Below are 21,671 nucleotides of genomic sequence, written 5' to 3'. Positions count from 1 at the left end.
AAGGAATTGTGGTATGCGGGGTGGGTGGGGGGATGATGGAAAGGAAATGGAGATATGGAAATAGCATGGACTAAGGACAGACTTCACAGTGGTTAGAGCCTGCATTCTGGACCAAGGCTGTCATTGTTCAACTCCCAACCCCACAACCTAGCCTTGTCCCAGTTTGTTTACTTCTACAAGAAAAATACTGGTAAACATAGCCCCTACCTCAGGGAGTGTGTGCAGCCTGTTCCAAACCAACACCTGCATACATATTAAATGTGCAATGATCAATCAAGAGCCATCCTTTGTGAGCTCCGTGTGTGTGTGTGTGTGTGTGTGTGTGTGTGTGTGTGTGTGTGTGTGTGTCAGCCACTTCCTGAATGGATAAATTAGGTTACTTTCCTTCCACTTCCACAGTGTGGCATCTTATTCAGGCTCAAGGATGAGAGAAGAGCATCCCATATGACGCACTGGAAATGAAGACGAGGGAATAGGGGCAACTAAAACACATGGAGACTGCGTGTAGTCTAGATCACTGGAAACAGCTATCACAAGTCAACTCGTAAACGAATCCTGAGGTGGGAGGTCCTTCTGTATGCTGTAAATATGAGTTGCTTTTATTGGCTGATGAGTAAAGCTGTTTTGGATAATGGACAGGCAGAACTTAGCTAGGTGAGAATTCCGAACCAAGAGGCAGGGAAAAGAAAGACCAAGGACAGAGGTCATGTAGCTGCTCAGGAAGCAAGAGACCTAGGCATCACCAGTAAGCCAAGAACATGTGGAGATACACAGATCAATAGAAATGGGTTAACAATTAAGAGAGAGCTAGTCAGTAAGAAGCCTGAGCAATAGGGCAAACAGTTTGTAATTAATATAATCCTCTGTGTGCTTATTTGGGATTGAAACTTCTGTCTAGAGAATCCATCTTCACTACACCTTTGTCTTTCACTCCACTGTAAGGACAATGAAGGGACTTTCTCTGTAGTTAGTGCCTTCAACTCCCATTAGACAGAGAATATCAGGGCCAGGCAGTGGTGGTGGATGCCTTTAATCCCTCCACTCGGGAGGCAGAGGCAGGCAGATCTCTGTGAGTTTGAGGCCAGCCTGGTCTATAGAGCTAGTTCCAGGGCAGCTATGGCTATTATACAGAGAAACCCTGTCCCAAATCACCAAAAAAGGGGATGAAAAAAAAAGAGTTTCTCCAGGGCTAGGAAGATGGCTCTGTTGGTAAAGTGATTGCCCGCACAAGTTTCTGGCCCCTAGTATTCATGTAAAAGCTGCGTACAGCAGCAAGCATCTGTAACCTTAGCATTGAGTTAAGGGAGTAGAGAGAGGGAGAAACTTAGAGCTCCCTGGCCAGCAGCTACACCAATAAGTAAGTTCCAGTTTCAATGAGAGACTCAGTCTTAAAAACTAAGATGAAGAGTGACCAAGAAAAATACCTGATATCAGTGTTAGGAGGGCATGCATGTTGTCTCTCTCTCTCTCTCTCTCTCTCTCTCTGTCTCTCTCTCTCTCTCTCTCTCTCATACACACACACACACACACATGCAAAGGTATAAACATACATGTACACATACAAAGGAAAGAAAAATGATCTCATTGGCTCAATGAGTCAACATAGTTGGGAAAGCTATTATGGAGCCAAGTGATCACAAGGATTTTTACCAACTTATAAATCATGTGTCAATGGTTCAGGTGCGTACCCTGCTGAGTGACTGAGGCTTAGTGGGGGAGTGTTCCAGGGCCGGCTGAGTCAGAGCAGAGTAGGACTAAAATACAGACTGGGATAGATTGCCAATAAGATTTGGAGTTAATTCCTTGACTTTTACACAACCAAGTGAGGTAAGTAGGATTCCTTGTTTCAAAGTTCATCATCCTAGGCATAGCTATTTTCAAGCCCATTTTCAGCCACCGGATTTAACAATAATCGAGGCTGAAAGCCTCATCCTGGATGTAAGCTTGATAAAAATTAGAATTCTGTTAGGGATTTGAATGCTCAAGTGCTTTCGTTACCCTGTTCTTAAATAACCCTGTTAGACACTTTTTAGAGATGTTTGTGTCGCTTTGACTTTTACCACTTGTTACTGATTTTATTGCCACCTTGTCTAGTGAAGGAAGTGCAAGCACCCTCATATGAAAGGACAGTGACGTTTAGGAGAAACGCGAGGAGTGGAACACAGCATTTCCCAGGTGGGTTCCCCCAAATTTGTTATACATTAAAATCCCTGGGATTCTTGCTTTACATAGAATTGTCCCAAGGTCTTATTTACATGCCACGGAATTTCATGGCTTCTATGATTCAGTATTTAGTGAATGTACATAACACTGCAAACATTCCCACAATCCACCTATGGCACGGTTATCACCCTGGAAATTCTTCCTCCTACAAGGAAAGCTTTTGATTTTGGTGTTAATTTTTAACCATTTTATTCTCAAATGAAAACACAAGCTGCTGGTAGCTGTATTGTCTATATTTGGCCATAAATTTATCAATGAATTTATACATTTACAAACTTAGTCCACTCCAGGTGCTTAAACAAAACTGTTAGGTTAAGTATGTAGTTTATAAGCAACAAACCTTTTCTCATCATTTTGGGTCCAAAGTCAAGATCTGGTGTGGTGCTATTGAGGGCTTGTTCCTTACAGATGAGACTTCTCCCTGTGTGTGTAAGCAGAAGAGGCAAGGCAGCTAGGTCTCCTGCATCTCATTTATGAGGGTGCTAATCCCAGTCAAAAGGGCTCCATACTCATTACCCAATTATATTGCAAAGATTTCACTTGCTAGTCATGTTGTAAAGATTCCCATTGCCTTGTGGATTGAGATTTCAAAATATGAATGGACATGGAGTCACAAACCTTCAGACCACACTGCATACATAAAATATTGTTTATCACATAAATAATAACTCACCATGTGACAGATTTACATTTTTAAAATAAATTGGATCACATCATACACAATCTTCTCTCAACTCCATTGACTATTCCTTACCTCAGTCAAGAATGTGTCACAGTAGAAAAATTCTTGATTCAAACAACCCTAATGTGTGTAAAAAAAAAAAAAAAAAAATATATATATATATATATATATATATATATATATATATATCTCATGTGTCTATATAATGGTGTTTTATCCAACAATGAAAATGGATCAAGTGCATATATCTAAACATATAAGTGATTTTTTAAATATTTTAATTAACTAAAGGTCTTTATCTAAGAGTATGTTTATTTTTCAGTGAAGATGGAATTCTATTAAAAAAAAATAGGATTTGTAATGATAAAGCAGGTGACTGGCTCTTGGAACCAGGGTTGGTGGAACAATAGAAAGGTATGGGTAATAGTGATAATCTAAAATTTTAAGGTTAATTAAGTAATACATGTCCATCTGTTCATATATACTTGTATATACTAATATACTGAAAATCAATTATAAAAACATTATGTCAGCTTTCTAAATATTGTTTACATTTCTCAATTTCATATGTCTACTACTTCAGAGTATGAAGATGACATAATTCATTTTGCCCTCATTTTGCCCTTTGGTTAAAAATACAAATCACTTATAATTTCACAATCTTAAGAATATACAGCAACATTCTTGAACCATGTCCATCTGCATCTGTGTACTGCTCCTATAGTTCCAGCTCTAGGTGGAAATCTCTTAACCAGCCACCCTAATGTCCTCCCTCTCCTTTATAACTTCATCAAAGCTTTACTTACTGGATCTAGGCAGAACCAGGAATCAGTACTTTTGCCATCCTCCACTACTGGCAGTTATCAGAATCTCAAGTTTTTAAGGCAAACAATGATGACTGCAGTCAGAGAACTATGTGGGTTAAATCCCAGCTCTGTCACTGAAGTAGTATAGCCTTGAACACCACTTATTCCTGTCCATGCCATATACTCATTTATGCTTTTCTATCCATGTCCATGCATATATTTATCCATAGTTTCATTCACTTCTGAGTAAACAATTATTAAACATTTTTATGGGCTGATAATAATTGTCATTCAATGTAGATGACAAAAAAAAATAACTACAAGAGAGTATCAGAGATTTGACTTTAGAAGGCAGGTAAACTACACATTTAGTACAGGAAGACTAGAGAACTCTGAGGTATTATGGAAAAAGGCACATTTAAGTGAATCTTGAAGGGTAGATTTTGGCCCTTTGATCAGAGATGATACACAAGATAAAAACAAGGTGAGCAATGTCTAAGTTGCAGCATGCATTTCATAGGTTCATATTGTGCATGAGGGAGGCAGGATTACAGTAGGCTTGTAAAATGTGCTGGAGAGCTCTGAAAGAGTTGTACATGAAGTGTACCATGATAGACTCATGAGATGTTCTTCTGTATGCTATGACTACATGTTGCCTTTTTTGGTTGATGAATAAAGCTTTTTTTATTGGATACAGAGAGAAAGAAAGCGTCCAGAGAAGTCATCAGCAGCCATTGGAGAAGCAAAATGTGAGGTAATGCCACAGCCACATGGCAATACACAGATTAATACAAATGGGTTAATTTAAGATATAAAAGCCTGAGCCACTGGCAAAACATTTGTAATTAATATTAAACCTCAGAGTGATTTATTTTATAATTAGCTGTAGAACTGGCAGGTGGGACAGAAAAACATCCACTACGTACATCTGAGCACAACTTTGAGGCTGAATGCAGAGGAAGAAATGAAGAGACTTGAATGGGAAGATCAGAGTGTGAAATTAGTCTGTAGACTTACCTTCTAGCCTGTACTCAAAGGGTAAGAACCATTAAGAAACCAGATGTGGTCTCTTAGGTCTTGTTGACTTGTTCATGGCCTTGCTTTATTTAATCTAAGCCCAGTATTGGGAGACCTTCCTGAAATTGCAAATTCTCACTCAAAAGACAGGTGTACTAGTTAATGTATGTGTCAGTTTAGCCAGCCATAGTATCCATTTACTCAACCATTATTCTATGGGTGTTTCTGTGTGTTTCAGATAAAAGTTATATTTAAATGAATGAACATGAAGCTGATTACCCTTTTTAATGTAGGGGAACCTCAGCTGAAGGCTGAATGTAATAAAGACTTATATGTCGTAAGGAAGAGGGAAAGAAACAAATTTTCCCGGCAGATAGAATTTCAACATCTGCTCTTCCACATAGGTCTCCAGCCTGTAAGTCCATCCCACAAAATTGGAAATTCCTACCCTCTAATCCCATAAGAGTTCTTTGTCTCTGTGTGTCTGTCTCTTTGTCTCTCTGTCTGTCTGTGTCTCTCTCTCATGTGTGAGTGTATGTGTGTGTGTGCATGCACACACACAGATATGTGTATGTATTCATATGAAGGCATGCTTATCAAGGCCATAGGTCAACGTCAAGTGTGATTCCCTGCACACTATCCACATTGCTGCATTAGAAACATGATCTTTCATTAGCAGAGTGCTGGCCAAGTAGCTAGTCTGCCTGACCAGCAAACCCTGGGGATTTGCATGTCTCTGCCATTCTAGTGACACCACTATGCTGCCTGGCTTTTAAAATGTCTCTCTGTGGTTTGAACTCAGTTCCTTATCCTTGTATGCCAAGCTCTTTATTGACAAAGCTGTCTCACTAGTACCCTCTAGCTCATTTCTTCACCTCCACTAATTCAATTTTCCTGGGGAACTGAGATTAATATATCAGGGAAGACAATCCAAGAACTCAGCAGTTCTTTCTGGGACTAGGAGTAGTCCTAAGAGCCTGATGGGAGCGCTTCTCATGACAAGAACGTCTAGACAAGGGCTCTCCTCTTCATGCTCCAAAGACCTCCATGTTCCCCTAGCAACCAATTTGGAAGAGGAATATTGAAGCTATCAATCCAATCCTAGAAAGGCCTGAGTATCCCAAGGTTGTGGGTGATGAGTAAGTCATCTGAGGACAGCAACTTTCTCTATGCAACATCTTACAGATTTCTCCTCCGACTTCAATTTTTGATGTCTCTCTTCTCAAGACTGATGCTGCCTTGATACAGCACACAGTGCTGCTTTGTCTGGTTTTGTTGTTTGTGGTGATTGTTGCATTTGTTTTTCTTGTGTAAATAACTGGAAAAGACACAAGTCGTGTCTCAGGAGATGATATCCATTTACTGAAGTCCTTCATAATTCTCCCCAATAGAACAAAGGTAGTAATCATACTAGTATTTTCTCTTTGTAAAAATCACCTGACAGTTTACCAAATCATACTGAATTTAGTCAGCTCTTAGACTGCACTATGAAATCTGTAAACTGGAAATATTATAACTAAGAATAATACTATGATAATACTGCCACGAAGCCTTGAAGTGGGATTAAATAAGAATATGCATGTCAAATGTTCACACAGCATACATGACATCTAATTGTCAGATCTTTCCCCTACTTGTCTCATAAGATTACCCCAATGAAATAATAGAAATGTGACAAGTTAACTCTGTTTCATCAATGAAGACTTCAGGAGTGAAGTCTCTTCCTCAGGACCATGATTTAATGAGCTAGAACTTGAATTCTGAACTTCTGACTACAGTTCTCTCATTAATATACACACTCGAGTTATAAGGCAAACCTTGACATAGAAAATACTCACACATGCATATATATATATATATATATGCATATATATATATATATACACATACATACATACACTGAGGAATGAAAATATATATATATATAATATTATTTTACATATCATCCTTGTTTCATAATGTTTTGTCAACACTTTAAAAAGTATTCTCTCTCCTGTAAGTTCTTTGAGTATACATTATGACATCCAGTTTAGTGTTTTTATAGAATTCCTGAGTGAGCAAGTTGAGTGGGTCTCTGCATCTATATTTAGTTCTTGTGTCTTTACTTGGACTCTTTTTCTTCTGTTTGTTGGCTTTGTCCTATATGATATGTTAGTTTTTTGTTTTATTTTATTATTATTATCCCTTAGAAACCTGTTTGTTTTCTAATGGAAGACTGAAAGGAGATAGATCTGGGTGGGAGGGGATGTGGGGGGAGGGCTGGGAGGAGTAGAGGGACGGGAAACTGTAATCAGAATAAACTTTCAAAACAAGAAAAGAAATTCTTCAAAAGTCTCGGCAATCTATAGACCCAGTGTGTCCTTCTTGTAGGACTCAGGCAAACCATCCAAGAAGCATAGACCTGCAGCTTTCCTTCTGCTGAAATTCTTCACTGGCTTCCTGTTGTCCCCATTCTCATAGGTGTCTTCCTCATATCACACCACAAGCTGCACCTGCTCATAAAAAATTAAGTTTCCTCCCAAGTTTTGGATTAGAGGCCAACTGCTCTCATGCAGTGTACAAGGCTATTCTTCATCCCTTCAATCAATGGATATTTGTGGAGCCCTGGTGAAGGCAAAGCTCCTGCCTCCCTGGAGTTTACACCCCAGGAGATAAAATAACAAAACCAGCCACTTTCAGAATCTGGTTCTACTCCATCTCCTGTCCCCACACTACCCCCCCCCCCCCATGCCACAGCATTTCTCTCCACCTGAGGTCAGTGTATTTTCTCCTACCTTGGTGTTTTTGTCCTTGTTTGCTATTTGAAACATTCTTGACTTGTATCCACTTTGCAAAGCATCTTTCATACCATCACCTGTATGAAGGTTTCCATTCGCATTACCTTATTCTTATATATGCCTCCATATGGCTAGAATTTTCATTATGGTCATATTTTTGCTTGTCTTTGTTTAGTAAAAAGGAATTTCAGTGGAGGTGGATTACAAACAGTCCAGGGTTTTGCCCTTCCACCAAATATTGGTTAACCAGTGTCAACTTACCTCGATTAAAGAATAGGTACCCGGATAGATAATAAAGTATAATTTTGGGTACAACTCTAAGGATGCTTCTGGAAGACACATGCATTTGCATCAATAGACCATGTCAGAAAGATTAATGTTCACCAGTGGCAGTGAGACCCATACGATGGGGTGACACTTGGATAGAACAAAGGGAAATATTTTCTCATTTATTTTCTCTCATTTTCATTCATTCATGTTCTCTCTCTTTCCTTCTTCCTTCTTTCCTCCTTCCCTCCCTCCCCTTTCCCATTAAATCCCTCTCTGTTCTTGGACATCCAAAGTTTTCTGACTTTTATACCATGGGCCTTCCGCTATCCCCCACCCTTATGTCTCCAGTCATTGGCTTCAGGCTGAGAAGTATATACTCTCAGTTCCCTTGGCTCAGAAGCCTTTAAACTTGGACTGAACCATACCACCAGCTTCCCTGGGCTTCCAGATTTCTCATAGTCTTGCCTTCATGATTGCATGAACCAATGTCCCTAATAATTCCCCCTCAGATACCTGATTATCTGTGATTCCTATTCTGTTTCTTTGAGGGAACTCTAGTTGCAAACTTTGCAATATGATTCAGCAGTCCCTTCTCATCCATAAATAGTGTCATTTCCCATACATTAAATCTGACCAGGTCCTGAACTTGCTTTGGTCTGCAGAAGAGCACAAGATTCTATTCTTGCTGGCCTCTGCTCGCTTAGTCTTCCACTTTGAAAACAAGCATATGCTTGGTAACTTGTGAAAAAGAGACCTCATAGATCAGAATCAAAATAGTCTAGTAAGTGCTTGAAAGCACGGGCCCAAGGTAGAACCAGAAAAGGTACTTAACTACCTGGTGACTCCATGAGCAGAATTAAACGCTTGTCTTTCTGCAATTAGATTTGTAATTGTCTGTTACACAGTGTTAGTGTGGTCCCAGAACATCAAAGCAAATGCTTTAAGGAGTTACCAAGTCTTATTCTAAAATCTAGCTAGAGCTGCCACACTATTGGTCTCATTTCACTCATTCATTCATTCACTCACTCACTCACTCACTCACTCACCCACTCACTCACTCATTCGTCTGTCTTTTAAGCAGGTTTGTCTACTAGGTGTTAGGCCCTGAAGTAGGCTTCATGATTGGTTCCATGCACCTTCTGTGCCATCAATAAATGTCAATGAGATGACGAGTATGTTTCTTATCTTCTTTAGTGCTCTAGCGATAAGACCCTTCTAACTGCTTCCTGGAGCCAGTCCTAAGTTTAATATTCCCATGGGTTGCAAAGTTCCTCTGCTTATTCACCCAACTCTCTGGCTTTTTTTCTGAGTGTCCATAGTATTGTTCAGCTGCCCGTGAACCTAGGAGATAATGTTTAGCATCTGCTTCATAAAAGAAGTTCATAAATTTAAATTCAGTCATTAAGTTAAGGAAACAGTTAAGCCACTTTACATGTACTGAAGAATTTATTTTGGGATATCTCTGTGGGAAGGGATGTTTAGGATTAATTGAGCTTTCTGGATATCTGCACAGGAGCACCAGGGTTTTATATATAGAACCAGAACACCTGATCATAGCACCTGCAAGAGAAATTGCTTAACCTCCCAAACTCCAATCAGAGGGAGTAGAGTGTTGAGGCTGTGTTAGGGAGCCTATGGTGGGAGTCAGGTCCCAGAGCTAGAGTCAAAAGGGACCTTGTCATTCCCTAAATGCCTTTCCATTGCTGTGATCTGAAACACTCTCCAGGATTGGGTTCTAAATCATACTTTAATCCCTATATATTTGTTCTGACTGATGTAGGTCCTGTTTTCTATTATATAGAAGAGGTTGGCTTTCTAGAATTGCTTACAGATTAGAAAGAAAAATACAGTTGTCCTTTTTCATTGTTTTTGCCAAATAGTGTCCAGAAAGTAATATTCTCTGCAGGGAATATTCACTTTCCTGTTGCTGCAATGACTGTATTCACATCATAGTTCCGCACTTGCCTGGCCATTCTGTGTCAAGAAGCACTGGTGTCCTCTCCCCATCTTCATTCACACTGCTGAAGTGTTTCATGGTCCTTGCCATCAGCCAGAAGTTGTCACATGTGTTTTATTGTCCTGTTGCCTCTTTGCTGCCATTAGAGCATGGAATTTGTTTCATGAGCATTTTAAACCAAATTTTCACAGGCTTCTGTTTTTATTAAAATATCTATAGAACACTAAAATCCATTTTTGTTAACTTCTGCAAATTTTGACAAATATATGCAGTTATATAACTATCAGGATAATCAAAACAGAGGACAATTTCATCACCGCATCCCCCCATACCCCACCCCAACCCTAATTCCCATGTCCATTTGTAGCCATCCCTTCCTCCTTCATTTCTCTTGGCATCTAGCTTTCCCCCTCCAAGAATATTATTAAAAGGAAATCGTATACAATGTAACTCTTACTAGTGTTTTTCATATGCCAAAATGCATCTGTGATACTTGCAAGTCTCATATTGTCAACATATTTTTCTAATGCTAAGAAATATGTCATTTGCATAGATTGTTCCATAGTCATTTTTGAGTTTGAGGGCATTGGAGTTGTTTACAGCTTGGTTTATTACAAACAAAGCTGTTGTAAATATTAGCATACAACTGTTTCATAAACATAAGCGTTCATTCCTCTGGGGTAGATACCTGGGAGTGGGGTTGCAATTTCATAGTGTAAGCATATGTTTAATCTTACAAAGAAGTGCCAAACTATCCTCCAAACCTGCTGGACTACTTTGCATTCTCACCAGCAGTGTGCAATAGTTATTCCACATCCTAATCAGCACTGAGTTAACTGTTAGTTTACATTTGCTTTTTTCACATTCTTTACTGATATGTTTGTTGAATTCTTTGTCAGTTTTTAATTGGAGTGCTTAATTCCTTATTTCTGTGAATTTTGAGAGTTTTTCATAGATCGTTTAACCTGGCAAACACATAGGTCTTCTATCAGATATAATTGAAGAATTTTACCAGTACATAGTTTGCCTTTTATTGTCTTGGTGATGCTAATTACAAAAAAAAACTTTGTAATTTTGATCTTTGATCAAGTCCAATGTATCAGTTCATTCTTGCAGACTCTCTTCTGGTGTTACATCTAATAAATATTTGTCTGAGCAAGGTTACAAATACTTTCAACCTAGCTTGCATCCAGCTATGTTTATAGACTTAAATTGAACACGCATGTGCTCCATTTTGGAATAATTTTTTTTGTCTTATGATGTACGATAATGGATTGGAGTCCTTTGAATGAATGCCCAAATATTCCAGCATCACTTTTTTGAAAGTCTGATTTCACTCTTAGGCTTTTTTGCTGCTGTGGCTAGATGCCTGAAAGGGAGTATTTAAAGGAGAAAAAAAAATGTTTGGCTCTCGGTTACAAAGGTTTCAACTATGGTTGGTTGGTTCATTGTTGTGAGCCTGAGCTGAGGGTGGACATCATGTGAAAAGCATGTGTTAGAACAAAGTAGACAGGAAGCAGAGAGTGGCATTCACAGAAGAAAAAGCAGGAAACAAGACACAGCCTTCAAAGGCACACCCACTTCATCCAAATTTGCCTCATGTTCTAGTGTTTTCTATCACTTCTCAATAATGCCAGTCCATCAATAGATCCATAAGCCTTCGTGGTCCAATCACTTCCACAAAGCTCCTTTTGTAAACACTGCTGTCATTGGAGACCAAGCCTTCAACACACAAGCTCCTTGGGAAATGTTTCATACACAGACTATAACATTTGGAAAAGTGCTTCTGTTTATTGCTATAGTTCAATAAACTGGCACATAGCAGACATCCAATAAATACCTGGAAAATTAATGAATTGTTAATTTTATTTTTGTTGTATATTTTACTCTTTAACTCATCTACAATATATTTGGCATACTGTTAAGAACTATGGATTTATTTGCCAAATTACACACATCTTATCAACTTTATTACTTTAGATAAAATACTTTTCTTTGACCAGAAATTACTTAATCTAGTTCTATTCTTGACAGATATTTTATTGACAGAACTTTAAGTTGGGTGCCAAGTTAAGTACTAAGAAAAGAATTCCTTCATCACATTGGTGAATCCTATAAATTCTTTTCTAAATTCATTGACAAGCATGAATAAAAACAAAATCGCAAAGGAGGTAGATTATATGAAATACAGCTTTTGAAATATGTTTGAAAGATTGTGACACCAAAATATACAGGGTCACTTTCTTTAAGTCTCATGATATAGTTTAACAAAAAGTCTAGCAACTACCACTGTTGCTTAAGTTTTCCGAGATGATGGCAATGACTTGTAATGTGATAGGATATGGGAGATTTCTGATTCTCTGGTGTGTTTGTTGTCTGTTTTCATGCTTGAAGGACGTGCTAACTTTATGTTAGAGATTGATGGAAAGTGAGAAACATTCTTTCTCTCTTCAAACTCCCAGCCTTATGTATTTCAACTTCAGTGGGGAAAAAAAAAATCTCTAAAACTGGAGAGATGCATACATGAATAAAATGTGACTCCTGATCCTAAAGACATTACATTCCAGTGAGTGGCAGAAGATGCTCCAGCAAGAGATGCTACCAGACATCAGCCAGAGCAGAGCAGGCTGAGAGAGTATGGTGAAGGTTTCCACAAGGGTGGAATTAATCTAAGTCAGTTCCTGAGGAACATAGCAAGTCCTGTGGTTGCATGCGAAAAAACAATCAAATCTGATGGGAAAGGGAGAAAAAGATCAGAACCTCAATAACCAGCATGCTCTTTTCCCCTTGAGCCTACCATTAAATAATGAGAAGTACTATGCCTATGCTTTACGGAGCTTGGCCATTACTACACAATGAAAATAAAAATAAGAAAAGAAAACATTATGTTTGGGGTAGGAGGTAAACAAGACAAATACATTGTTCTGGGCCACAGAAAAGTCTCCTCTTCCTAAAAGATAGTCTTATGCCCTAGAGTTGCAAGCTGAAGATATTCCCTGTCCTCATTATTGGGGCCTTTCTACTGAGAAAAGCCACACAGTGCAATGGGATGAACAGGGACCCTGCTTACATCATCCGGCAGACTTGAGATGAACTTGTCACTTGCCGGTATGTTTGGGGCAAGTGACATAATTTAATTTGAGAACACTTTGCTGAGAAGGATGAATTTTTGTACCCCTGTAGTAATTTATAAAGAAGAGAAAGATTGAGGTGAAGATGTTATTACAAGAAGAATTCAAGATTTGAGAAGGTAACATACACAGGTGGAAGACATAACTATCAGTATTTTCTTCAGCAGAGAACTGGGGGATGCAGATTTCTGGTACCTTTTGGTTTCCCCTTCTCTCTTGGATTAAGGATAAGCCTGCCCATATTTGGGGCAGGCATTGACCCTGAGTTGGAGGAATGGTGGGGGAAAGCCTCCAGTTCTTTATGTGCCCTCCATCCTGTGTGTATTTATGTAAGTGTGCATCACCGTACATTCAGGAAAGAGAAATCATACCAGTTATTTGAAAAGAGAGAGTTTAATATAAAGAATTATGATGCTGTTACCTAGGCAACTGAAAGGATAAAAGAGAACACAAGAGCATCACAGAAGTAGTAACTGCCACCCACAGGCCAGGGCCACAAGAAGAGGCTTCATCAGTACAATTCAAAATTTGGAAAGGTCCCTGGAGCTGGGATGAAGATGTCTGCAGAGTGGCTCCTGTTGGCCCAAGGAGTAATGGGGTCTTGGGTAGTGTAATGAGACAAGTTTCACAAATGTTAGAAATAGATGCAATTCCAGAATAAAAATGAGGCTGAGCCATGCTCATAAGAATGAGAAGACAGAAAGCCATAGACAAGTCTGGCCTGCTCCTTTTCTCCTCCACCCCCTTGGTAAATCCTGCCAGGGAGCCTCTGATAGTGGGAGTGCAGCCCTAGCTGCAGTATCAGAGAGGGGCATAAAAGACAGATTTGTATTCCACAAACGATAGTGTGATAATTGGTATGAGGTAAGCCATGTACATGTACACATGAGTGTGTGTGTGTGTGTGTGTGTGTGTGTGTGTGTGTGTGTGTGTGTGTTCCTGTGGTGCTTGTAGAGACTGTGGTATGAGATAGGGATGGAAAGTAGGAAGTTTATTCGAATTTGCCATCATTTAAAGCATTTGGTTTTCTTTTTAAAGATTATTTTTTAATTGCATGTGAATGGTTGTTTTGCCTAAATGTATGTATGTGGATTGAGTGCATTCTTGGTACCAAGGAGGCCACAAAAGGGCTTGGACCCCCCCTGGAACTGGAGCTAGAGATGGTTGTAAGTCACCATGTAGGTACTCAGAACCAAACCTGGGTCTTCTGGAAGAGCACAAATGTTCTCACCACCAAGGCAGTTCTCCAGCCTCAGGCATCTGGTTCTTATGTGTCTGCTTTTTGTTTCTCAGTTGCTTAAAAATGTGAAATGATCACATGACATATCACCCCTCACAAACCCCAAGAGACTCTCTTTAAAAACATAGAAATCCAACAAAGGTAGATTTTTCTCTAGTCTTCTCTTCCCTCTTGCCTCTGTACTCGACATAGTGGGTAGAGAAATGTCTCCCAACAAAACATTTATATTAATAATAACTAAATAATACATAACTAATATTTGAGGATATTTCTGTATTTATTCAATTTAATCATTATCATTAATATGTAAGCAAAAATCACTTATAAATTATTATTACTATTACTATTATTATTACCATTACTATTATTTATTCCCATTTCACTAAGATGCCTATTGCTTGGAAAATCTGGTGAACAACAAAATCAATAGGTTAAACTGAAAACAGCTGAGCTATGTACCTAATTTTTCACCAATCCTTTTACTGCAGGGCTCAGACTTTCTCCTGAAACTTGTTGATATGAGTATTTCTGAAACCTATGGATTCAGACGTCTGAAATTCTCCAGGACTTTGTATTCTTCACAAGATCTCCAGATAATGGATACACTATGAAATATGAGACTCGCTTTTCTTGCCATATGTCTCTCTAATTGGTGCTAAAAATGTATTCTGGGTGGGGGGTGCTTTAACTGATCCCTTGATGCATAAGATGCTATTCCTGACATGATTGCTAGCTGTTTTAATGTCTTCGTTGGTGTTAATTGAAATCATTCTCAAAGTGGCATCCTGGACCAGCAGCATCGGAATGCCAGGAAAACGTGTTGGGTTGAAAACTGTTGGACTGTGACAGACACAAGTCTCAGTGATGTACACACAAAGGTTGAGTTCAGAATTAATAGATATATCTTATAGTAACATCATTCCACTTCCTAAACCCCATTTCCTTGGATGACCAACTCCCCTATATACATCAGTTTCATGAGCCATTGGTTACATTCCAGTAGGCTCCCACCTTACCAATACCCACATTTTTTCCCATACTCCCTAGTCCTCAGTCTCTTCATCCAACCATCTTTTTCCTTCCCAGGTCACCCTTCAAGTACAATTCCTTAGGCCAATGAGAACCAAGCAAAGAGTCCTGCCCCCTTTCCATCCTCTTTCACACCACATGCCAGTTAAAATAGCTAGATATGTGATCCATAATGTGCTTCATCACTTGCATGTCTTCTCAGTTTTCTTACTTTCATTCCTCTACTGTGTTGTGCTAGCAAGTCCTTGATACTGATAACATCCACTATTCTTGAACATGCACCCACATATTAAACACACCAGCTCTCATACGGAATTCAATCCTTGAACCACATCTATTCATTCTGAGAACCACCATTCACTTCCCTGTCTTTCATTAGACGCTATCTACCACCCATTCTCAAACCTGTACCTCTAACCCAGAACTCCTTTCATAAAGTAAGATCAACCAAAATATTCACTTTTGTATCTATTGGAAACCTCAAATGTCCACCTAAATCCCCGGTTTCTCTTCTACTTTAATATGTAATGAGAATGTCATAAAGAAAAGACAGAGAGAAGTAAGTAAACATAAGAATTTATTCAAAACAGGGCTAGAGAGCTGGCTCAGCAGTTAAGAATACTTGCTGCCCCTGCAGAGGACCCAGATTGGGCTTTTCAGTGGTGGCCCACAACCATCTGTACCTCCAGTTTCAAAGAATCTGATGTCCTCTTCTGGCCTCCACAGGCACTGTTCACAGACATACATGTAGGCAAAACATCCATACACATAGGTAACCTTGGTATTTGAAACAATAATGGTTGAGAATTCCTTCAAACTGATTTTAGATAAAAAAAAAAAAAAAAAAAAAAAGCCTAGTGATCTAAAAAGCAGAATAAATGCAAAAGAAAAAGGATTAAAATATAATAAAAAAAACGTAACAGTGAGGAAAATGATGTTCAAGCCAAAGAAAATGAAGGATAAAGAAAAAACTCTAAAAGAAACTTCAGTGGAAAAATTCTTTTCTAACAGGGAAAAAAAAGAATCGTATCAAGTTTATTTTGCAAACAATTGTAAGCAAGAAGAGAATGAACCATAGCAGAGTTTTAAGAGAGAAACTCTCACCAACCTAGAATTCTATAGCCAGAGAAATTCCAAACATTCATCCAAACATGAATGAAAAGTAAAGACATTCTCAGTCATGTAAAACGTGGACTAATTTGATTCCAGTTCACCTGCCCTGCAAGGAATCATCAGGACCAAACAAAGCAATACTAACAAAATATTGAAAGCTTTTCCGGATTAAGGAAAACTATGCCAAAAAATTGTATCTCCATGAAAAGGTCTAAGAATGAATATAAAGCCAAGGGAAATGTTCCCTTTGGTCTTACTTAGTATGATAGATAGCAGTTTCCTTAGATTACAGCAATCTAATGTTTGCATGTCTACATGTATGTTTTTGCATATACATACACTTATGCATGGACGTGAGTGGCAGCAAATGTACAGGGAAGGAGGCTGAGAGTCTGTTTCATTGATGTTATAGAATATACTATCCACAATGTAATAGTAGTTATTTAAAAGTGGATTTGGGTAGTGTCTTGATCACTCTAGGACACCTGTAGAAGTGTAAAAGGTAAAATGTATATGTTAAAGAAGGGGAGGGATTCAATCAATTGTAATGTTCAGTTAAATCCACAGGATGCAGAAAAGAGATTTAGTTCCTTAACACAGCTATAGTAAAAAAAAAAAAAAAAAAAAAAAAAAAAAAAACACAGAGTGGATCATTGGTGAACAATAAAAAATTGTCCACATTCTGGATGTTGGAAATTCCAAAGTCAAGGTATCTACACAGCCAGTGCCTGGTGAAGTTTCTCTTTGCTTCCAACCTAGCCCTTGGCTGCTGCATTTTTCAGGGGGAAATAAATGCTGGGTCTTCACATGTTAGGAGGAACAGAGGGAGGAAATCCCATCCCTTGGGCAGCCTTTTACCTAAGGATTAATCACCTCCAAAAAGCTCCACATTAGGACTTAAATTTCAATTGGAATTTTGTAGAAGACACAGAGCATTCAATCCACAGCAGAACAACAACAAGAGGAGGAGGAAGAGGAGAGGGAGGAAGGGATCCAGGGCAACAAAGAAAAGGAATAACGGATACCACATATTCTAATTAAAGCCATACTGATAACCCCATTGCACATTGCTGCTCTAAGTACAATTAAGATAGAGTTAAGACAGAGTTATAGTAGATTACAAAAAAAGAAAAAACAAAGTATACACTGTTAGTAAGAAATTCACTTTAAATATATAGACAAGTTAAAACTAAATAGGTGGATAAATACACACCACGATGATACTAAGCCCTTGGAAGGAAGATTAATGATGATTTCACACTGGGTAGGCTTCAGAACAAGGAATGCTATCAGAAATAAATAGTAAGATTACATAATGGTGGAGGAATCTGTGCTTCTTAACAACACAGAAACCCTTATAGCACATCAGTCCCTAGTGGACCACAGACTTCAATGTCAAACACTAGCTATAAAACACACAGAAGACAATGTAGGGAAACATTTAAATGTCTTTGGCTTGGAAATGTCTTTTCAGATAAAATAACATGGCACAATACAAGGAAGAAGGAAGAAGGACCATATGAGATGGATTTCTTTAATAATAGTGTCTACTGCGTAAAAGATATTGCCAAGAAAATGAAAGACCATTCACTAACTGGGATATTTTTATAAAAACATAGTTGAAAACAAGGCTTAGCATCTGAAATATATAAAAATTTTTAAAACTCAATATCAAATCATAAATAATCTGCTTTTAAAAATGAGCCAAGGGTCTTAACATATTCTTCAATACATAAATACTATGATTGACAAATGTGTATGGAAAAAGATACTCCAAACCACGTGCCATCAGGAAAACATAGACAAGCATAATACACTATTATAGGCATATAAGAATAACCCAAATTTAGAACACCAGTGACAGTAAATGCTGATGAGGGACTGAAGCAATAGACACACTTCTTTTTGCTGGTGGGAATAAAAATGGTCACTTACCAAAACACTTTGGAATTTTTTTTCCCAAACTAATCATATCTTATAACCCTTACAAATATACTCCCAGGATTTATTTACTCCAAGGTTCAAGTCTTATGTCCACCCAAAAACATTAACTGGTGATAGGGGTTTTGTTGATAATTTCCCAAACTCGGAGACAATCAAGGTACATTAGGGTTTCTATTGCTGTGAAGAGAAACCATGACCACAGCAATGACGGAGCTGAGAATTCTACATCTTGATCCACTGGCAACAGGAAATGAACTGAGACACTGGGTGTGGCTTGAACAGACACTGGGTGTGGCTTGAGCATATATGAGATCTCATAGCCCATACTCACAGTGACACACGTCCTCCTCAAAGTCATATCTACTTCAACGAAGCCACACCTACTAATAATAACACTACCTATAAACTTAGAGGCCAACTACATTCAAACTACCATAGTATTTCTCAGTAATTACAAGGAAAGATAGACTACAACACATAGAGAACAAGATAATACTCAGCACTCAAAGGAAATGGGCTGTTAAGATACAAACTTATGTAAAACCACCATAAATATATTACCGAGTTTAAGAAATGAATCTGAGGCTTCCTCCTGCAGCAGGCGTGGGTCACGCTCTCGCTCACTCGCTTGCTCTCTTCACTCGCTCTTCTTCCCGCTGCCATCTTGGTTCCCCGTCCTCCGCACAAAATGCCTGGAGAAGCCACGGAAACCGTCCCTGACACAGAACAGGAGCTGCCACAGCCTCAGGCTGAGACAAGATCAGGAACAGAATATGACAGTGATGAATCGGTACCAGAGCTCGAGGAACAAGACTCCACACAGACAACCACACAACAAGCCCAGCTGGCGGCGGCAGCTGAAATTGATGAAGAAGGGGTCCAAAAAGCAAAACAGAGTCAGAGTGAAAAGAAGGCAAGGAAGGCTATGTCCAAACTGGGTCTTCGACAGGTTACAGGGGTTACTAGAGTCACTATCAGGAAATCAAAAAAATATCCTCTTTGTCATCACAAAACCAGATGTCTTCAAGAGCCCAGCTTCAGACACCTACATAGTTTTTGGAGAAGCCAAGATTGAAGATTTGTCTCAGCAAGCACAGTTAGCAGCTGCTGAGAAATTCAAAGTTCAAGGTGAGGCCGTTTCAAACATTCAGGAAAACATGCAGACTCTGACCGTACAAGAGGAAAGCGAGGAGGAAGAGGTTGATGAAACGGGTGTAGAAGTTAAGGACATAGAATTGGCCATGTCACAAGCAAACGTGTCCATAGCAAAGGCAGTCGGAGCCCTGAAAAACAACAGTAATGATATTGTAAATGCTATTATGGAATTATCGATGTAACTATTTGACAGCAAGGACGCTCCCCACCCCCACCCCCTTTTTGGTGTTTCAGAAGTGAACTACAGCTTGGTTTGAAATTTGTACTGTTTCTATCACTAATAAAGTTATGGCTTCTTGTTGGATGAAAAAAAAAAAAAAGAAAAAGAAAGAAAGAAATGAATCTGAAAGGCCACATAGGGAGTGATTCCATAAATAGGGCATTGTGCTTACTATGAGGACAGTAAAAGGATCAGTGATTTCCTGGGTTTGTGTGGAGGGGTGGATAGACCATCACACATTTTCTCAAACCTGTAGATGTGCACCTAAAACTGGGCTCTACTATAAACTATGATTGTTAGGCAAAACTACATCTGTGTACATTCACAGATGGTAACAAATGCACAACTCTGGTGGTAGTATGGAGATCAATGTGGATGCAAGAGATTTGAGAGGAAGCTTTGTATTTGCTTTCAATTTTGCTGTGGAATGCTGATTTAAAAAACTGACATACAAATGGAATCTAAAACACAAAGACTATTAAAATGCAAACAAACACCCCCTCCCTGTGAGCTCAACAGTAAATCAACTAATACCAAATATGTAGAAGCATCCTGACAAACTCACTGTTAATGCCTGGGTAGTATCAGAAGTGCCACATTGCAAACCCTGCTGTATTCCTCTGAGTAAGGAACTCTGGAGACAAGGACCAGCAGCTGGTGTTTCCAGGTTACTCTGATTGGTGCTCAGATTTGAGATGCAGCACTGATGAAGGAGAAGGGAGGAGCATGAGTGGATGTATAAGGAGGTGTTCAGAGGCTCCAAAAATCCTTTCCCCTTTAAAACACTGTCAAATTCAAGCCTGTCAATACTCTGTTCACTGTACTGACTCTGCTTTATGCATTAGAGCAGCAGTTCTCAACCTGTGGGTTGCAACCCCTCTGGGCTTGCATTACAATTCATAAGAGTAGCAAAATTACTGTTATGACATACCAACAAAATAATTTTATGGTTGGGGGTCACGACACAAGGAACTTTACTAAAGGGCGGCAGCATTAGTAAGTTGAGAACTACTGTATTAGAGGATCTGAAAGTGCTAGTTTTCTAGACAGAGAACCCAGGGGTGTCCCTTGGATCCATCTCAGGCAGGACCTTCCACCACCTTTGCACCATTGTAACCAGCAGCCACTTGCTTTACTGCAATCACCTGCTTGCATTTCCTTTCCAGGCCACTGGACCTTGAGCCTCTCAAGGACGGAGATAATGCCTTGCGGTACCAGCATTCAGTAAGGCTCCGACAGTTAAACTAAAGGTCAATAAATATGAATGAGGTTTAAATGAGTGGAGCTGAGTACAGTCACCTGACACGATGGTTATAGTCATCAGAATTTATTAACCAGCGTCACCTTCTCAGTGAACAGACCTTAAACCATGATAAGCATACACCCATCACCCACTGAAGTCTCCAACCATGCTGAGGTATTATTGTTGCCTTTTTGCTTATTTTACTTTAATAGCAAGGGAACTTTACTCGAAATGTTCAACAGAAGTCAAGACTACCGCCGTAGGGGGAGGAGATGGAACCCAGATTTTCAGCATGGAGCCGAGCTAGTGGAATAATACCAGTGGATGTCAAGAAGGGATTGGCCAATTCATTAGGTCATCTGTCCACTGATGGCTCCTTATCCTGTGCCCCAGAAACAGACACCAGAATAGACTCTTGTTCCTTCTTTTGGCCTTTCACTACCTATAACATAACCCTGGCTATCCTGGAACTCATCATGTAGACCAGGCTGGCCTAGAACACATACTGATCCACCTGCCTCAGCTCCCTGGTTGCTGGGATTAAAGATGTGTGCCAACACACCCTGCATCACTCCCTTCAAATCTTAATTAACTGTCTTAATAACCCACCCAATCCACTTTGCACTGCCCATATGCTATAAAAAGAGAACATAAAGTTGCAGGGAGGCAGATAGGGAGTAGACCTGAGGGGAGTCGGGGGGGGGAGGGGGAGTATGAGTGAATATGATTAAAATATATTCTATGAAAGAACTGAGAAGCATATTTCTGAAAGACAAAAAGTTTAAAATATAAATAAATTTATTTTTAAATGACAAAAACTTTTAAAATGCAATCTAGCTCATAGTTTTTTCCCCATTTTTAATA

The 21,671-nt window shown here is 39.1% G+C and overlaps 1 pseudogene; it reads left to right on the top strand.

Annotated features, from left to right (window-relative positions):
* The first annotated feature begins 18,877 nt into the window (after positions 1-18,877).
* Positions 18,878-19,532, top strand: LOC127213596 (nascent polypeptide-associated complex subunit alpha-like; annotated as a pseudogene).
* The last annotated feature ends 2,139 nt before the right edge of the window (positions 19,533-21,671 follow it).

This window comes from Phodopus roborovskii, unplaced genomic scaffold (genome assembly GCF_943737965.1).
Source record: "Phodopus roborovskii unplaced genomic scaffold, PHOROB, whole genome shotgun sequence".
Taxonomy (NCBI): Eukaryota; Metazoa; Chordata; class Mammalia; order Rodentia; family Cricetidae; genus Phodopus; species Phodopus roborovskii.
Note: the sequence above shows the minus strand (reverse complement) of the source record. Positions and strands in the feature narration are given on the sequence as shown.